This window comes from Leptonychotes weddellii, chromosome 3 (genome assembly GCF_054177405.1).
Source record: "Leptonychotes weddellii isolate Sample4059 chromosome 3, ASM5417740v2, whole genome shotgun sequence".
Taxonomy (NCBI): Eukaryota; Metazoa; Chordata; class Mammalia; order Carnivora; family Phocidae; genus Leptonychotes; species Leptonychotes weddellii.
This window is the reverse complement of record NC_138371.1, coordinates 109,670,047-109,676,046: the sequence shown is the minus strand read 5'-3', so window position 1 is coordinate 109,676,046 and position 6,000 is coordinate 109,670,047.

Here is a 6,000-nt window from a genome sequence, read left to right as displayed (position 1 = left end):
AATAAATAAATAAATAAATAAATAAATAAATAAATAAATAAATATCAGTCTTTTAGTGGACCTGTGTTCCTGGGCTGGGACTGTCACAAATATTTATTAACTTTTTTTTTCCTTCTCTCAGGTGAGACAGGAAGGCTAGAGGGGGCTGGGGGCAGGGAAATGTCCTTCCCCAGGTAGGACAGTCCCTTCCCTTATAAAGCAGACCTTTGTTGTAAGAATGCTCAAGGCATATATTTTTTTCTTTTATTTATATTTTTGAGAGAGAGAGCACTAGTGGAGGGAGGGGCAAAGGAAGAGGGAGAGGGAGAAGCAGACTCCCTGCTGAGTGTGGAATCGGATGCAGGGCTCTGATCCCAGGACCCTGAGATCATGACCTGAGCTGCAGTCAGGCACTTAACCGACTGAGCCAACCAGGTGCCCCTAGGCATATTTTTAAAAGATAAATATTCCCCTTCCTCTGCCAGAGCCATATGGGGATCATTCTTGGCTCTTCAGCCTGAAAACCTGGTGAGGTTTTTGGAGACAAAACCCCCAAAAAGGTGGCAGACACCAGGAATTTCTTACTCTCAGGCTAGTCCAAACTGGGCCTCCAGGAATTTATCAAAACTGTCAACTAAGTGTTCCCACCAGCTTATAGTTCTAGTGTCTTCCTTACAGATAAGATCTTGGTTGTGACTCTGGATTGGCCTATCTCTCCAGACTGTGGGATGTAGCTCTGCCCTGTGACCTCCGTCTCTGCTGGGTTTAAGAGAAGGTATTGATTTTCAGCTTGTTCAGCTGTTTTGCTCTAAGGATGGAGTGATGACGTGCAAGCTCTTTACACATTGGAGCTGAAACCAGAACTCCCTCAGTACATTTCTGTTGAATGAATAAAGCACAGTAAAAGGTCTGAATGAACACTTGTGGAGGGAATGTATTAGACAGAGGAGTCAAGGATGAAGCCAGGGTCTGGCTGGGGTGAGAAGTACTACACTAGATAGGGAATACAGTGGGATAGCAGATATTTGGGGAAGGGAAATTAAGAAAAAAAAAAAAACCCTTAACAGAGAGTTCTGCTGGACTCCTGGGTGGCTCAGTGGGTTAAGCATCTGCCTTCGGCTCAGGTCAAGATCCTGGGAGTCCTGGGATCAAGCCCAGCTGCGGGTTGGGCTTCCTGCTCAGTGGGGAGTCTGCTTCTCCCTCTCCCTCTGCTCCTCCCCACCCTCGTGCTCTCTCTCTCCCTCCCCCTCTCTAATAAATAAATAAAATCATTAAAAACAACAACAATAAGAGTTCTGCTTGGTTATGTTTTGCATACTTGCAAATTTTGCTCCGATTACCTGAAGGTTTGCATTTTACAAACCTATTATCAGAGTTACGGGGCGAAGAAATAAAGTAAACCATAATCCAGGGGTTCAGGATTGGTGTGAATGCCGGCAAGACATCTCCTTTTGTTTGAAGATACCCACGGGTGTGGGCCCCTCCCACCCCGCCCCGCCCCACCCCATCAGTGTCTGCCAAGGTGGTGTGACTGCCCTGTTTTCATAACCTCCAGAGTGCAGTAGTATGACCTGAGGGCACAGAGTATGACCTGAGGGACCTGGGAGCAGCCTCGGAGTGGAAAGATAAGACAGTACACTTTACCTCCTGGGGCACAGGCATGGGCGGGGAGCCTCTTCTGCTGAAAGCTCCTTCTTAAACTTCTTAACTGCCTTCTTACACTCCTCCTTAAAGACTCCATTCATTTTCTGTTTAAAACAATAATGGAGGAAGGACCTTCAGCAGCTGGGTGGGAACTCCCAGGAGGAGCATTTCCACCTCTCTGTGAGCACAGCACTATCGAACAGCAAAAACAGTGTGGGAAGAATAACACAGTTACTCACTTTCGCTTCAGTTGCCTTATGGGTAGAGTTAAAGGCTTGGACTAGAGCGTTTCATGTTCTTTGAGTCTCCACTGTTGTGTGCTTATGGTTTTCAAGAGGTTGGCCCAGGCAACCCAAAAGTTCACCCTGGTTCCTCCATTCATTCCACAACAGTTAGTTATTTCTCCTTCTCAAGGAACTTTTCCGGAGAAAGAACTCTTGATTATCTGTCAGGAGTTGGCTTCCATCCTGTCTTACCTTGGACCACCTGCGACAGGCCCAGGATGTCAGTTTGCCATGTGGTTGCTGATTCAACTGTGAAGCTTGTAGCACTTCTTGGAAAAGAATCAACTTTTGAGAAGTCCTGAGGGGTTTTTTTCCTAAAGCTTTGTAACAAATATAGGTGATTTTGCATGGGTTTGTTTGTTTTTTTTTTAAATCATTTCCCTCTCTTGTTTCTTTTTCAGTAAACTCTTAAAAAAATAAAAATAAACGTTTTCTGATTATAAATTAATACGTGTTCATTGTTGAAAATGTGGAGAATACAGGAAATTATACTGTCTGTGGTATTTAACACACAATAAAAATTGTTAGTAATCCCATCATTCAGAGATAATTGCTATTAGCACTTGGTATGTTATGTTATGGGCCTTTTTCTCTGCATTCACATGTATACTTACACTTTTTAAACAAAATTGCAATATACTCCTTTTAATTTCCTTTTTGTCTCAATGCCATAGTATGAAAAATTTTCATTAAATTTTCAGTATAATAGCCTTTCTAAATACACCATTATATATATGCACTATTCCTCTATTATTTTATTTATACAACATAGCTATAGTTACATAGTGTTATATATTTAGGACTTCTCAAATTATAAACAACCTTGTAAAAATACAAGTAGCTCAATTTCTCTATCAATTCATTATTATTTTACCAATAGAACTTGCTGGGCAGACAATGTGGATCCAAAACATTAATGATTTTAGTGCATATTGTTACATTATTTTTCTGAAAAAAACTTTACCCACTGACTTTTCACCAACAGTGTATGACAGTGTGCTCATTTTGCCTCAGACTGGTCAAATAAATTTTATCTTAAAAATAAAACCTTTGCCTATTTTGAATGTGGAAGATGACATTTTAATTTTATCCTAAGATGAGTTTATTTGATTACTAGTGGGAATGAACATTTTTTTCTCCTCTTTTTCTGGTAAAGAATAACATTTCAGATAGAATTACAATTAGTTTTGAAGTTACACATTTTAGACTGGTTTTATGAATAAAACCTTTTCATTTCCATCATTATCACATAATATATTTGAATATTGTTTATAACCACAGTTTGCTGAATACTCTGGTACATATTTCTTTTAAGTAATTCAGCAAGAATGCATGTAGTCATAAACTCAGGCCCTTAGAAAAATCAATATATCAGATAATCATTCTCTGTGGTTCACAAGGACAGATTTTGTGTACAATTCCATAACTTGGGAGCACTGAACAAAATCATCTCATTTCATTCATCTGACAAAGATTTACTGAGTTCCAACCACTGCTGTAGATGTGGACAGTCTTGCATGAGTCAGTCATGGTTCTGTGCTTACAATTCTAGTGCAAGGAATCGATGACAAAAAAGGGAAACATGCAAATAAATAAAATAATATAGAATGTGAAGTCTTAAACAAGAAGCCATTGAGCTAGAGCATAGCAGAAGAGAACACACTTTGCTAGTTTGGCAGGATGATCAGAGAAGACTTCTCCAGGGTGACATTCAAGTTAACGCCTAAAGGAAAAGTGTAATAACCCTGATGGTAGGAAGGAGTTCAGGGGCACAGAGATGGATAGTGGCCAGATAATTTGGGGCCTTTCAGGCTACAGCAAGGAGGCTGAGCTTTATTCAGAATTCAATAGGGAAGCCATTGAACAGTTTCAGGCAAGAGAATGATGTGCTCCTACATCTGTGTAAAGATGATCATGCTTTGTTGCTGTATGTAGATAAAGAGGAGAGGTGGAGTGCCCAAAGTGAGAAACTGTTGCAGCAATGCAGATGAGAGAAGATGGTGGCCTGGGGCAAGGAGCTGGACACAGGAGGAGGACTAATCCTAGAAACATGGAATCACACGTGCATGAATTTAACTGACTCTGCTAACTCCAAATCCTTCCCATATCCAACCCCATTAAAAATGGGACTGACTCCTCTTAAGAGAGGAAGATGACAGTTGCTCTGTGGGGTCACAGAAGGAAATGTCAACTTGAAGCAGTGGCCAGGTTCTTCCCTGTAATTTATCAAACACAGCAGGATGTGTGTCTTATTAAACAAGGTTTAGATTCAAATCCAAACATCACTGAATACCCACCAAGTGTGAGGCTGTGTTCTAGAAGCTTTCACATATATCCTATTTCACCTGCTGTGGTTGAAAAATAAAGCCATACGTAATTTACTACATAAATAAAGCAAATTTTATTTATGAGAAGCCCATTCATCATTCTCTGAGCTCTCCCTTCCTTGGAAAGTAAGACCTCTCGGGTGCATACTTTGTCCAAATGAGTCAGTCTTGTTTACTTCTGTTATGCAGAAAAAAAATTGAGAAGTGTGATCTGACTGCCTATGTTTCTCACTTCTGCTTTTGTGAGGCTGATACAGAAAACAGTACATCCAGCTCTCACACCTGAGGGCCGGAGGCCTAGCCACTGCACAGACCCAACTACAACTCTAGTGACAAACATTTTCATGGACAGATAATCAACCATTTCTCTTGAGGAACCCCAAGGTCCAAGATGGTGGGTCAGGACAGGATGTAACATCATTACTTTGTTCCCAACTGACCTCCCCCTAAGACCAGACAGGCCCTGGCATTGGCCTGGCTTACCAGCCCAGCCCTTTCCCTCCACCTCCACCATCACCACCACCACCATCATTTTGGTGGATTTCTTCTTGAGGGCCATTGTTGTCCATTCTGACACTTAGCTCATTTAGAACCATCCCAGCACATCAGAAGGGTTACCATAACTTGAAACTCCAAAGGGAAAGAGCCGGGATTTCTGATTTACTAGGGAAATCCTTAGTCCCTTTGCAAGATTTATAAGAAGAGAATATCTGTTTTGGACATTTAAAACTATGCAGTGATCTTTAAAAATACTCAGGTGGAAACTCTGGGTGTCAAGTTCAAGAGTAGTGGGTGAGCTTGAGATTTGGGAGTGAGGGCTGTATTAGTAGTGGAGTCACAAGTGAGGATGTGACTGCGAACATGAGGATGTGAAATGGAACCTGAGGAATAGTACGGTTTGAGAAGCAAGCCCTCCAAGGAAGCTGAGAAGGAGCTCTTAGGGTAGTAGAAAGATACAGCCATGTCATAGACCCCAAACGGAGAAAACATTTCAAAAAGGAATTCGTTCAACAGCGTCCAAGGTAACAGTGAAAAAGCCAAGGACTGAAGTCAGGTTATGAATTTCTAAGATAGATAAAACTTATTCAGGTCTGTTTTGGCATATTATCGATCAAGGTCATATGATCGGATTACATTCCCTTTCAACAATTTGTGCTCAGAGTTGTATAATTAGACTCTTAACAGCGCAGTACTGACAATCACCTGCTAAGTAGTAATTGGTATAATGAAGGTCATTTCATCACATCTGACTCTACTGATTTTATCAGAAGTGAAAAAGCCACTTTCCTCTTGAAATCAACAAAATCTAGTAACTACTATATTCTGTTTTGGCTTTGCCACTTGACAAGGGCACTGCCCTGTACAGCGTCGGTTCTTCCGAGTTCGGTATATCTATTCATGTGTCAGGTAATGACTCAATTCTCCCACACTTTTTCCTGGAATACTATCAAAACATTTTGAACAACGTGATAGAACGTGGTCTGGTCTCCACTTAGCTTGGGCATATCATTTATATATTTAGTCCACTTATTTTCTCTTTAGTCTGACATTATTAAAGTACTTCTACTTGGAGCCAATGTGATCATAAGCAGAAATATAAATACAGGTAATATCAAGCATCAATACAATTTCAGAATATGCTTACATTAAAATTTCTAGGTTCACTGAACTGGAAACATAAAAATTCAAAATCCTCCTGGAGACCTGGTGACTCATGTTTCAGAAACACGGTCAGGGAGATTATGCCCAATCAGTGGGCACTCCTC